Raw genomic sequence first — 15,074 nt, forward strand, 5'->3', positions numbered from 1 at the left:
AGCAGTGCTTTGACAAGAATGTGTAAACCTATACTAACCTTTCCCTGTTTGTGTCAATTCTTAAAAAGTGTTGTTTTTTTTGACATGCTAACACTAAAAGAGATTCAATTTTTTTTTTACCTCTAGTGGCATAAAGACTCCAAAACAAATTTAATAAAGACAATGGTCTGACTAAGCTAACAATTTATATATCCATATCCACCAGATATATGATAGTATCGTACCCTTGGGGTCAAATATTCATACTGTAGCTCCATTTTAATCCTGTTTCTAAGCTTGTTAAATGTTTCTTTACTACTCCTTGGTTGCAGTACTAGTTAAGAAAACTTGCTACAGTTTTATGCTAGACAGACTCAACAACCTCACATTGGGCTTATTAACAGTATTGGGCAGTAACACATTATTAGCAGTGGTAATAATTCCAGTAATGAGTTGTGTAACCAAAAATTAATAATATTTCAGTAATAATATTACAGTTACCCCAAAACCAAATAATTTCGATATGTTACTTTTGTTTTTGTTCAAATACTAACTTGAAATACAAAATCACATCAGCAGATTCATTGTTTGGAAGATGGAAATGCTTACCTTAAATATTCCCGTTACGTGTATTTTGTCGAGTGAAAAAAGATGACAAGAACATTATTGCTGCAGGTAGTGGTTCTAAAACTGTTTCCAGTAAGAAAAACACGTTTGTTCTCAAACCTGCGTTCTGAAACACCTACTATGGCAGCACAACAACGTGAAGCTCCAGGAAATACACCCCACCAAAGTTGAGCCCTCCACAGCCGCGGCAAATGGCTGCTGCCCTGCACTGGTTAAACAACCAAAACGGGATTTTATTCATGGACAGCTGCAGGCTACAAGCAACAAAGATTTAATGAAGCTTGTGGCTGAATATGTGGTGGATAAAATGTTGCAGCCTTAGCTACACTTAGTGGCGATTACTCTGACATTAACATTGAGGCGTAGATGTGAAGTCTGAGGGGGAAAGGACAGAATTACTGATTTTGTGGGGGTGTAACCGGAAAGTAATATAAGTAGTGTAATGAATTACTGTTGGCAGTAAAATAACAATATTACTTTTAAAAAGAGTAACAAGTAATTGGGTAATTCAGCTACAATTCCATTTTTAGAGTAATGAGCCCAACACTGCTGATAAAACACTGAAGAAGAAAAAGAAGATATGCTTTATTAATCCCAGAGTGGAACTTTTTTCACACACAGGCCCGTAATACACACACATGCACAAACGGGAACTATACATGCATCAAATGGAGCGATGTCAGAGTGATTCACCCCAAGCGGTTGTGGGGTTATTGCCTTGCTCAGTGCGCAGGAGGTAAACTGGCACCTCCCCAGCTACCAGTCCACGCTCCATACGGGGACATGAACCGGCAACCCTTCAGTTCAACTTCAAGTCCCTATGGGCTGACCTACTGCCCCCACTGTGCAAGAGAAGCAAACTAATGAGCTAAAAGCACCTACGTGTGCACTAAGCACCTTTCACACTGCAGAGTGTGAGATACTCTAGGTTTCAGTCCTGTACTTGATTCATTCATTTTTGTTTTTTTATTGCCAGTGGAAGTGTCGGTGCCGCTCTGAGGGATGCTTTAACAGTGAGCTGCAATGTGGATTCCTAAATTCTTCCGGCAAATATCAACAAAACCTCTTGATGACCCGTACTAGAGAGGAGTGATGTAATCCTGTTTGAGAAATATCATTTGACAAATAAAATCGTACCAGTTTTCAAAAAATGCTGAAATAAGAATTTTTAGCTGTGAACTCAATTTGAACCCAGCTGTATTCACATACACACACACACACACACACACACACACACACACATACAAATGTGCACACACACACACACACACACACAAAGTTTGCTGACGATAAAGTCGCCAACGTGAAATAGTGTAGCAAGCCAAAAAGTGCAGCGTTTCTGGAGATGAAATCACTTGATCACCCAGAGAGCAGGAAGCTGAAATGTGATTTGGAAAAACAAATCATTAATTACATGCCATTACGTCATTACCATGAATGTGCCACTGGACTGCAGTCGGAAACCTGTCCTGTTGACACACCAAATATGTTGTATTCTCACAAGAGCCGAACGGTTTCTAAATTCTAGCAGGTAAAAAACAAATATCCGCCTTTCCCTTGACCCTTCCAGGATCCTGTCTACAAACCTAAGATTGGCTGAACACCAGCTGTCACTCAAATAAACTCCAAAACGAATACAGGTCCCTGTGATGCCAGTCATGCCACTGGGTGCCAGGGGTTAGTGGGCCAATCAGATGTGCTTACCCTCTCTATGTCCTCCACAGAAATGCAGAGTCTCTGTGATAATCCCTTTAGGGATTTTGACTGAGAATGCTCCCTCACTCTACTGGCATACTTCTTGGCACCGAGCAGTGGAAAAATCCACACACCTTCCTGCGAGGAGGCGCTCAGACAGGATACGTACTGTCGACAAAATAAAGCAACACTGAAGGGATGCTGAATAACAGGTACAATGTCCTCTAATTAAGCTGTCATTTTAATTAAAAGAAAATATATGCATCTTGCGTTCTAATGTCAAGGTTAGACCGTGTTAAAAACATTTTATCAACCCCTTTGATAAATTAAAACGTTTGTGTAATAAATCCAAATGTCTCTTTTCCATCTCCAACTGTATATTTGCACATACTTACATCCCCTTACACAACGCACATAACACTTTCCCCACACAGAGTCAGTCGCACACACAGAGGACAGAGAATGAGACCGAGAGAGAACGACACGTAGCGCCTCCCTCCCCTCCTCCCTACCTTGTCTTTCATTATTTATTTACTGTCTGCAGTTTTTCCATCGCACGCATATTGATGCAGAGAAAGCAGGGTGTGAGTGCGTGTCAGAATCATTTCCTGACGAGGGAGACAAGGTGGAAGTAATCAGCAGAGCGCTGATGCAATATGACAGCCCCTAGAACCGCTGGTACACAGTTAAGAGCAGGAGGGAGAAGAAAAACATCTCCCCACTGAAGGAAGCGGCAAGATTTGCACAAGCGACATTTGGGTGGAAAGTAGATTTACAAAGTTCTAAAAGTTTGGGGGAAGAAAATCGGATTCTAGGGCTGTTTTGTCTGAGCTCATCTCTGAAATTTTATCCTAAAGTGTAAAAAAAAAAAAAAAAAAAAAAAACCTGTAGCAAGTCAGTGTATTGTTTTTTTTTTGTTTTGTTTTTTCTTTTAAATATACCTCGATAAGGCCATTCAACAAGCTACATTAGCTGCCCATTTGTTTAGAAAATGTTTAGAGCTTCCACTTCAGTTCACTGCTTTTGTTGGAGCCTCCGGGAATTTAAGTAATTTAGAATATATGTAGTGAGTAAGTGCTGGTTTCTACAATCGTGACCAATGTCCAGATTTTTTGAGATGAAGAAATTCCCCATAGGCAACAATAATAAAAGCAGACATTTCTGGGTCTTTCTTCTGAAGAAATTCAATCAAATAAAGTCAAACTTTTCAGTCTGTGGGTACGTGCAGTACGGAGGGAGGACACAGACTAACAGGGTCTGCAGAGAAGCCAGCAAGGCGCCTGGCTGACATGATCTTTCTCCGCTAATCTTGTCTGACTGTTCCTCTTTCCCTCTCTCCGAGGCAGGTGTAGATTGATTAGTTATCCTGCAGCCATCACTGAGCGCAGTGAGACGGCCGAGCACGCCAGCTTTTCCCCCCACTTCTCCCCGTGTAACACACCTGTACATATCTCCTTCACACACCTGTACATCTCTATCCCATACATTTCTATCTCTGTCATCACCTCTCTCTGTCTCTCACATTTGTAGAGACACTTTCACCCACTCTCTCCCTCTCTCTCTTTTTCACACACACACACACACTCACACACACACACACACACACACACACGCACACACCATCTGCTCATCCTGACAGGCACAACCTTCCTGGGTGTAGTAATTGATGAATGAGGAAGACGGTGCATTTAGGGTCTCCCTGCCTCTCCTTTACACATGGCGACCCGAGAGAGCAAATGGGTAAACTCCACGCTCAAACACACACACACACACACACACCAGCACATTCAAACACATACAGAGAGGTGTAAGCGTGCTGATTGATTGATTGGGGCGGTGGGTTTCATGACGGCTGGCAACATTTCTCCACATCATGTCAACGCCCCTGGCAGCGGGAGTCTCAGAGTGATCTCTGAGGAATTAGGTAATCAAAGTCAGCGGGGCTGGATTCCAGGGTGGCGCCCATGCAACAGCCTAAACAGGTTTTAAATAACTGAAAATCAATTTTTTTTTTGTCAACTTGTCTTTAAAAAATTATGCTTATATTTGGCTAATTTCCACAGGGGAAAACCGTATTGGTTATTTTTATCAAAATAATAAGGAAAGGATATCCATATCTTATGTATCTTTAACTACTTAGTTTAAAAGCAAGATTTTTAGAGTGAACATATCTGCAGATCATTCATTTTTATGGTATTTCATCTCATTCCTCACAGTATCCGTGCAGTCATGTATATTTAGGCAACTTAAAGCGCATGATTAAAGTAAGTTAACACACCTCATCTTGTCATCTTGGTTAAATATCACTTAAGTCAATGCAAATTTGAGACAGGGCACACTGTCTGTTTGAAGCACAAGCCAAAAATCACATCTTTTAGTGTTTTAGTAGCTTTAAGGTTTTTTTCTCAATAAAAACAAAAAAATTTATTAACACATTTTCACTCCAATTCATCAAATACCAACGCTTGGTCAGTAGCCCTACGCATCACACTATGATACACTCAACCTAGTCTCACTCTGAAGTCGTTAAAATCCCGTGCTTGGGCAGTGACTTGCTGCATCAAACACCAACAAAAAAGACATCTTTAAACATCGGCCTGATACGCGGCCAGTCACCATTATGTTTAATGGCACTCGGCAGCATTGGGGGAAACGTGGTGGGACAAGAATGAAAGTTAAGGCAGCGTAAGTCAGAGTTGGGCGGGCTGGAGGAGTGGTGGTTGGGATCCAACAAACAACTTTCACCCGCGCCTAAACAAAAAACATTTCAATTTACGTTGCTGAACCAACATAGTGTATTTATTTTGACAACCTGTATGTAGACGGTTAATTTCCTATGAAAACGGAAGTGTACAGTATCTCACATAAGTGAGTACACCCCTCCCATTTTTGGAAATATTTTATTATAGCTTTTCATGGGACAACACTATAGAAATGACACTTTGATATAACTTAAAGTAGTCAGTGTACAGCTTGTAGAGTAGTATAGATTTGGTTGCTTCAGGAATCCTCTCCCACTCCTCCATGATGACATCATGGAGCAGATGGATGTAAAGACACCTTGCGCTACCCCACCTTCAGCTTGAGGATGCCCCACAGGTGCACAGGTGAGTTTAGGGCTGGATACATACTTGGCCAGTCCATCACCTTCACCTTCAGCTTCCTCAGCAAGGCAGTTGTCATCTACTAGGTGTGTTTTGGGTCATTATCATGTTGGAAAACTGCATTGCAGCTGAGTTTCTGAAGAGGGGCGATCATGCTCTGCTTGGAATTCATGTTTCCCTAAATGAACTGAGCTCCCCAGAGCCGGCAGCACTCATGCAGTTGTCTTGGTGCTCATCACCAAGGTGCCACACATGCTGAAAGAGCACCAAGACAACTGTCCCTTGCCTACAGTCAAGTATAGTGGTGGCAGCATCATGGTTTGGGGCTGCATGAGTGCTGCCGACTCTGGGGAGCTCAGTTCATTTAGGGAAACATGAATTCCAAGCAGAGCATGATCGCCCCTCTTCAGAAACTCAGCTGCAATGCAGTTTTCCAACATGATAATGACCCAAAACACACCTAGTAGAAACTGCCTTGCTGAGGAAGCTGAAGGTGAACGTGATGGACTGGCCAAGTATGTATCCAGCCCTAAACTCACCTGTGCACCTGTGGGTCATCCTCAAGCTGAAGGTGGGGTAGCGCAAGGTGTCTTCACATCCATCTGCTCCATGATGTCATCATGGAGGAGTGGGAGAGGATTCCTGAAGCAACCTGTGAGCTCTGGTGAATTCCATGCCCAAAAGGGTTAAGGCAGTGCTAGATAATAATGGTTGGCACATAAAATATTGACACTTTAGGCACGGTTTGGACATGTTCACTGTGGGGTGTACTCACTTATGTTGCCAGCTGTTTAGATGTTGATGGCTGTGTTTTGAGTAATTTTCAGAGGAAGGTAAATCTGTACTACTATACAAGCTGTACACTGACTGAGTGTCATTTCTATAGTGTTGTCCCATGACAAGATATAATAAAATATTTCCAAAAATGGGAGGGGTGTACTCACTTATGTGAGATACTGTATTTTGAAAACAGACAATGCTTGTAACAGGCAGAACTTGATCCGGTGTCCCAGACTGTCAACAACCAACACACCAAGGGTACCTTGCACGTTGCATCTAGACGTAAAAAGTCAAGGACCAAACATCGATATGTGACAAGGTCGGAGTGAGAATGTGTTGACACTCACTCCCCTAGCACCATTTTGGACAATCAAGGACGGCAGTTTTCGTTTCCAGTTTCTTTTGTACATGAGACGCCTGCTCTGCCCGCTGAGCTACTGGGTGCCCGATACAATCTCTTTTCAAGCTAAACTTCCACCATAGGTTTACATTTTTTACATTTACTTCATCAGGTTTTGCCCTGTGCAGACTTACTCGCTCTTTATGCTATAAGTCTACTCCAAGGCCATCGTACAAGTCACCATCAAGTGCAGCATATACCAAGGTGATGCACTGTCCCCACTGCTGTTCTGCATAGGCCTGAATCCCCTAGGTCAGATCATTTCCAAGAGTGGCTATGGATACAGATTCAGAAGTGGAGCAACCATCAGCCACCTGCTGTACATGGATGACCTCAAGCTGTATGCCAGGAGTGAACCAGACAATGACTCACTGATCCACCTCACCAGGATCTACGGGGAGGACATCGGGATGTCATTTGGATTGGATAAGTGTGGCCACATGGTGGTGAAGAGAGGGAAGGTGATCAGAACTGAGGGGGTGCAGCAGAAGACAGAGGATGATGAGTAGGAAGAGGTGGACGAGGAAATCTTGGAAGACCAACCGACAAACCAAGCCTTTCCATGGGATGTACCATCGGCAGATAGGGGAAGTGGCTAACATCAAGAAATCCTTCCAGTGGATTTCTCATTATGGGAAACCCCTCAAAGAGGCCTTTGAGACAGTCCAGCGCACAGTAGCAGGATGTTAGATGCAAGCTGAGAGAGTGAACACCAAGAGGCACAGCCAAGTGGCTGGGATAGTGTACAGGAATATTTGTGCTGAGTATGGACTAGAAGTCCTCAAGTCCCGATGGGACACACCTCTGAAAACGGCTGAGAACAACAGGGCTAAGAACCTGTGGGACTTCAAGTTCCAGACTGACAAGCACCTGCTCACTAACCAACCAGACATTGTGGTGGATGACAAGGAGCAGAGGAGGGCAGTTGTGGTAGATGAGGCAATCCCAGCTGACAGAAGCAAGAGCATGAAAAGACTTAGAAATACCGAGGGCTGAAGATACAAATGGAACAGATGTGAAAGGTGAGTTCTGAAGTGGTCAACATCTGAGGTCTCTGTCCAGAATGGAGTATCTTCTCACAATGTCTTCTCTAAATTTGTGTGAGAGCATACATTCCCCGCATTGGCTAACAAACAGCCCATACATTCTGAGCATATTCCACTCACGTCCTTTGTATTAAGTTATAGGATCCGTTAATGTTCCCATCAATTGTTGAAGGGAAACTCATTATATTAACACCATACCAATAATAACTTTTAACTACAGCCAGAACATGCATGAAAAGGTAATGTTAACATTAATAGGCCATGTCATTTTGCGCTGTAACTGCAGTTGTGGAAATAAATTACATTTTGCTTAAAAAGTGATAGAGAGAATGCGACCCCAGATCCACCAGCAGATTTGGTCGCTACAATCTTGTTGACTCCCTGGCTACAGCCTTTGTCTCATACAGACGTGTAAGGGTGCCTCGGTGTGTCCATATCAGACGCCGAGAGCCAAAGACCAAGCATTTATAGGTATTGGACAAGTTGGATGTGAGAACGGGTTAGCCAAACAGCAGCAACTTCTGTTGCACTAGCTGGCTTAGAGGAAATGGCATTAGTGTCTAACAGAATTACAGTTCTCTCAGCATATTTGGCAAAGCAAACGAATAGTACACAAACACATTTTGCAGGAGACAGTGTGTGAACCAAGGCATGGGGCTTTAATCTGTTTACTCATCCCTTCAGGTCCAGTGGGTGTCGCCTGCCTTTCACTGTCCCACACCATCATTCAGAGTTCCACAACATTAAACATATTCAGAACGTTTTTCACAATAATCCATCACAGGTTCAATCTTTAAGAGCTCCAACACTGTCTAGCAGCCAATGTGGAGAATGGGATTCAACAAGTTTAAGCTATCAGTTAATGGAGAAACTGGTAGTGTGACAAAATGTCAAATTTACATTAATCAAATGTCAAAATATGGTGCAAACTTTGTGTGATACATAGCAATCGCTCATAACATTCCCAGATTTGTTCTGCCAATGTAATTGGCTTAATCTATAAATGTTTCTAATTCAGATTCTAGTATAAAAAGTTATACTGTAAGTAAAGTCAAAATCTCTCCCTTTTTCTATCGGATATATTGTTCCCTACTCATCTCTCACCTCAACCCTGCTGACCAAATAGATAAGTTAAATAAATCTTATATTCATCATTTGAATGGAGCAACTGACACAGTACAGCTGTGTTGTATGTGGGTGATGGACAGAAGGTTACAGACACCGATGGAAAAGGGTGTCATCAAGATAAAAGGGAATTACCTTCATGCAGTATCTCTGAAGAGGCTTTCATTCACTTTTCTCTCAAGGTATCACTCAACCTTAAACTTTTCCACCTCTCCTTTCATCCACACACCGACCTCTCTATTCATCATCAGTCAATCCATCTACCAGCTGCTGCACTAACCCACCTATACATCCACCCACCAAGTCTGGCCAAGTGATCCAATGAACTCTTTACCTCCTCCGGTGAAAACAAACAAATAAAAATCACTCAGCTTTGCTGCTATCAGTGACCAAAGACTCGCAGTGCAACACCAAACTGTCCTAACACCATAAGCATGTTGGTGAATGTTGTGAAGCGGAGATGGAGGAGTGAGGAGGAAGGACAGGGAGGGTCCACGTGTCAGGTCCCATTGGGGTCACAGGATGGCGGCTACATTTACCAAAGCAAACAGCCCAGAGGAGCAGAGTACTTCACCTGTCGCTGTGGATTACTCCATTATCACATCCACCAGTCTCGCAGTGTCCCATTCCAACCACTCACTATTCAAAATTCATACAACATGCAGAATGGTGGGTGCTATAAAATGTTAAACTGCGGCAGGGCTCAAATTTTAAAAGAGGCATTGAGATAGTTGATGTGAGAGGAGCTGACTGTGTTATTTGGTTGTTGCATGTGAAACTGCCTAAACAAAATGGCTTTCAGTAATCTGGAACAACAAAAACAGTCATGCTTTATGTTAATGTGATGTACAAGGCTACATTAGCTTGTTTTTCAATAGTATTTCTGTATGTAGTGCAGAAAGCACAGCTTTAATTTCAGGTAGATGGAAAAAGGTATAGACAATGCAACAATGCCATACATGCTACATGCAGTCTCTCAAGCAAATACCTTCATACTGGAGGATTTATGTTAATGGGAACATTCAGTTCCAATGCAGGAAGCATGGTGCTGTATATACAATCTGCCTCTGACTGACAATACATTTTAAAATATACATATATAGCTATGATGAGACTGTAACATAGGAAGCATCACAAGATAAAAAAAAGAAATGGACAGAAAAATTACAAACAGAACAAACAAAACAAGACATTGTGTAGTCCAAACAAGGTGTGAAATACAAAAAAGGAAAGGGGATGAAAAAAATACAACTTTATTGCCACCGTTGGTGAGTATGAGGCTTAGGAGATACAATTGCTTTAAGATTAGAAACTGCATTTGTATGCATGTGAGTCCATGTGCAAAATGTGGATGTACTACTTATAGTACAGATTCTAAAGCAGCCATATTCTGTCATTCATCAAATGTGTAGGAGCCATAATCAAGTGTGGAAATCTGAAGATTTTTCTTCTATTTGAGATGAAACCTCTGAGCTGATTTCTAATGAGATAAGTGTGTCACAAAGTGGTCACCTAGCTTTTGAATACATTTACCATCCTCTAATTTTCATCTAAGTTCTGATAGCCCAGGTACAACATTTTCATTTCCCTGGACTGGGGAAGAGAGAAAAATCAACACCTCCCTTTTTAATGAGAGACATCTTTGTATGTCTTAAGTACATTTATATTAGCAGCATTCCCTGACCAGTTTCAAGGTGGTGGCGACGATAAGTTTCTGCCATCGACATACTGTAAGTAGAGTCTCAAAATCTAAGCAGATGGATGACCTTCAATTATGGATTCACTCACCTACCACATGTAACTGTGTCGCTTATTGTTGGAGTTTAAACGTGGGTAATCTCAGCCCCCTATCTATAGCGTGGAGTTGCAGTGTGGACACTTTAAGGGCAGAGTTTATGTTCGTTACATAATAAAAAAAAATCTAATCCAACTAGAAAACTATCAGAAAATAAACAACTGGACGAGATGTGGTAAGATCCTCCAATGTGTTAATGTGTTTTGGAAACACACTGAAGAATGATAAAAATGAATCACCTGCAGTACAAACAAACATTATTAAGAGAGAGACTGTAATACTGTAGATCCGTAGTTCCAACACCTTCCAGAGGGACAGAGCAGATTAAAAACTGCAGGGACTGGGTGAAAAGAATAATGCAACGAGAGGATCTGAAGTACTTAAGTGCTGCCACGGGGCTGACAAGTTTGGTAACAGGTGTGATTCACATTAGAGCTGGGAGAAACCAGCAGTCACCCAAATCTTGGGCACTGAATTTGTGTCCACTGCAGACACAGAGAGCACAGGTGAGGACTTCTTTTATCCTCCCTAACACTATAGATCTTCCTTATTTTGATTCTCATGGTAGTTTTAAATAAAAGGCACTGGATAAAACAAAAGAAAAATATTTGGGTCCCTGACACATCAAGCTGAGAGTTAGCCGTTGCTCAATGTCTGGCCCATGGGTGAACATCTGTCGCCTTAGTTTTTGTAGTTCTCAGTTTTTTACCAGTGTCCCTTTTTAAATGACGAACGCACACTTCCACCGCCTGCTGATATGGAGAGTTATTTCCTCTCACGCATGCGCAGAAAGTACATGCCAGTTGTCCGTTGGCTGTCTTTGTGGGGTATTCAAGTGCAACTTTTTGGCCAAGACACAGACAAAGTGTTGTGACGCAACAGTCAGCCTTCGTCGCCACTAGTTCCTTGATGTCAGTTTGGTGTGTCTGGGTCTTTACACATAAATGAATGTCTGTTACATTCAAGCCCTTGCGGAACGATGTCACATAATGCTGATAAAGCCAATCGGCGCCAGGGAAAGCTCTCTGTATTTTGCAGTATACTAGAGTTGTGGTATCGTGTGTCTGTGGTGACTTTCCTGCACAAAGTGATGTACTTTATGTTACCAGACAGAGCTTAAAGAAGGCAAGTAGGGAAGAGACCCTAACGACAGAGCCGCAGCTAAGAGTATGGTGGAAAATGTGGTGGAAAGTTAGAGGCCATGCCATTGTTCCAGCGGAACTTCAATAGTCTGAAAAATGTCCCATTAGACCTGAAAGCCCATTCATATGACAGCCCATTATACCGAAAACAAATGACCATTGCTTCGAAGGGCCTCTTCACTGAAAATTTGCTACACACTCAAACAAACAAAAACACCAGGTTAATTATTCTGCAGAATGATGTCATTGGACCCTCCTACTATGACGAAGGCATGACGTGCCCGACACTGCCTCTGAATGGCTTACCCTGATATTCTTTCCCTAACCTTAGCCAATCTCACTTCTCATGCCTAAACCTAACCAACTCAACCAACAAAGGCAACGAGTACTCACCAGTTAGAGGCAGAGTAGGGCGCATCACGCCTTCGCTATGGTTGGAAGGTCCAATGACATCATTTTGCATTGTAACTAGACATGCTAATGTTTGGAAAAGAGTTGTCAAAGAGAAAGCCCTATGGAACAATTGGCGTTTGTTTTCGCGATAACAGACTGTTGTACAATTGAGCTTTTGGTTCAGTGGGACATCTTTTGGATTACTGGGCCGTCAGAACAATGGGCAGTCCCTGAAAATCCTATGAGACTTCAAAGAAAAATTTCTGGAGTGGATGCTCTAAATAAAAAAGACATTTGGTGTTGAAGGGAAGGATCAAAGTCAAAATATTTTCACAGGAAGAAGGCGCTCTTCGGGATGGAGGAGTTGCAGTGAGCTCACCTGCAGGCATACGTCCTGACAGTGTTTATGTAATTGCTCACTACCAGAGCACAGAGACAAATATTCTGCACTCCAGTTTCAAGGTACTGTAAAAAACAACAACAACAACAACAACAACAACAAAAAGCGTGCCAGATGAAGTGCTTAAAACTGCTGCTAATTTTCTGCCAGCACTAGGTGTAGTGAAAACTGCAAAGTTCTTTCATTTCAGCAGGGAATTCTGGATACTAGCCCTGAAGCTGGTGGCTGGAGGTGGACTTAGCTGCACCGTACTTTTACCCTTCAGCAATATTGAATGCCAAGGCACTCATAATACCACTGTGGTTTAGCTAGGCAGCAAATAGAACATGGGAAATGGCACAAAAGACATATCCAGGGTAAAGAGCTATCCCTGGAGAGCAGAGTGACACCAAGGAGTCCCTCTTCTCCTTCTCAGCAGTATGATTAATAACCCCTGTGCCCCATAATCTCTCCATCATCTATCTATGTAAATGCCCCCGGACCTGCAGCGCCAACACACTTTGACTGATGGCTGTTCCACAGCATTGGGCTTGGTGTGTGTGTGCGTGAATGAGTGAGAGAGAGAGAGAGAGAGTGTGTGTGCACATCTTTGCATATGTACGTGTGTGTGTATGTGTGTGAGGGTATGTGAGGGGTATTTTGTGGATGGAGAAGAAGAGATGAGAAAAATCACATGGTCCCTCCGCCTTGTCACAGTCAGTATGGCCACACAGACACACTTACTGTTTTTCTCCATTACAAACACACGCATTGGGAAAGGATGGCACAGCACACCAGAACAAGGCACAGGGGACGTTATAATTTACTCATACAAACAAGAAACAGGAGACTAAATTAGATTGGGTCAAATAGTCTAATGACTTGTCATTTTATCCCCTTAGCCCCTTTTTCTTAGCGATGGCAGTTTCAATAAATAGGGTGAATGGGATTAATTAGGCATCTCAAAGTACCATTTTAAATATTACATCAATTATTAATGCTTGTATAATTTTTTGATTCAATGAAAGTGTCTCTTGTTCATATCAGTAAGGGTTTTGGAGGATTTTATTTGGTTTGTAGGCATGGGAGTATGAGCACTGGCACTGTCCCCATGTTCGTATCATATATTTATTGCCAGTAGGCAACCTATAAATCATCAGACACAAACCTAACGAACAGGACAATAACCCGGGCATTATGGTTCTTACTTTGTGAATTTTGGTCCAAGTTGTCTGGCGACATGAGGGGAACCCATAAGAAGCGACACTGCCTGCACTTTCACTCCTCCTCTCCAGGAAGCATTTCAAGTGTCATGCAGCCTTGCAGATAGCCGTTGCCCCCAGGAACTTGTGTTTATGGATGAGGGGAGCAGAGGAGAGAGACAAAGAACACCAAGAAAAAGAACATTAGAAGGAGTGAGTTAAGAGGAGAGATTGTCCAAGGCATAGCCAGGATGTTAATCTCTCCTACACACCCAACAGTATGTAATGCATAAAAGTCAAAGCCTGTCTCCTGGATATTACGTATATTATTTAACTGTTTTCTTACGATCTAGTCACAATGTAATCCCTGTCTGAAATATGTTCAGAGACATTTCTTTGAGGTAATGAAATGCTACATTTATCTACCATGCTGGATTGTCAGGGAGGTGGTCAGGTTGGATGGCGGACATTAAGTGCAGGACCGTGACACCAGGATCCCTGGTTCACATCTAGACTGCTGTTTGTGGTTAGACTTAGGCAACAAAAGCACCTTTAAAATAAGGAAAATTATTTCATTTGTTGAGATAAAAGTGGTCTTATAGGAGTGTTTAATAGGAACAATAGTTCCACACACACCATTGCATCATTGCAGATGTTCATTTATATGGTTTTACAGTTTTGGCTGATAGTTACCATTCAACTAATCAAATGAAGACAAATCTAAATACTAATAATCATTCATAAACTGATTAACTGTATTGTGAACTGAACTGAAAAGCTCTCTTAATATGAAACCCAGTAATTGCTTAGAGAAGTTAATTAATCAATCAATGCTTTGACAAAGACCAGTTTTTAGATAATGGGTTTAAACATGCAGATCTACCAGTTTGATGCTTTAAGGGGAATTCAGGTTCTACGGGAGTTCATATAAGGTTGGAAGACAGGGTTTATTATTCTGCATCCACCATGTCTGCGTGTGTTTCCTAAATGGATGAGGATGGGGGATGGTGAGTGCTGATCGGGATGCTTGGTGTTTTTTAACCATGACATCCCTGAGGCAGTTTTGGGCACAAAGACAGATAACAAGAGAGTATTGAAAAGGTCAAGGAGTAGCATTGTCTTAATGTGCACCTGACTCTGTCTGAGGACACAATGGAAACATCGGAAATAAAAACCGTCTCACATACAGTAAATCCAACTGCAACACAAATAAATACAGTATATATAGTATTTTGTTTTGCCATTCTTTATACACAGTTTCCATCTGTTTCACATGTTGTGTGTCTGTTATGAAAAGGTACATCAATGATTATCTCTCTTTGATTAAAATAAGGATCCAAATGCAAATTGTACTGTCACTGCTCTGGCTGGCTTAATTATTCTCTCATCACACTCTCCAACCCACAG

The 15,074-nt window shown here is 42.0% G+C and overlaps 1 long non-coding RNA gene across 1 annotated transcript in view; it reads right to left on the reverse strand.

Moving 5' to 3' along the window:
• The window catches only part of LOC125885388 (uncharacterized), a 173,609-nt gene that overhangs the window by 68,910 nt on the left and 89,625 nt on the right, over positions 1 to 15,074 (reverse strand). Inside the window, exon 4 of the long non-coding RNA XR_007448898.1 lies at positions 13,674 to 13,811. This is a non-coding gene — a long non-coding RNA (uncharacterized LOC125885388). The remainder of the gene's footprint in view (positions 1 to 13,673; positions 13,812 to 15,074) is intronic.

The sequence above is a fragment of the Epinephelus fuscoguttatus genome, linkage group LG3, assembly GCF_011397635.1.
Source record: "Epinephelus fuscoguttatus linkage group LG3, E.fuscoguttatus.final_Chr_v1".
Lineage (NCBI taxonomy): Eukaryota > Metazoa > Chordata > Actinopteri > Perciformes > Serranidae > Epinephelus > Epinephelus fuscoguttatus.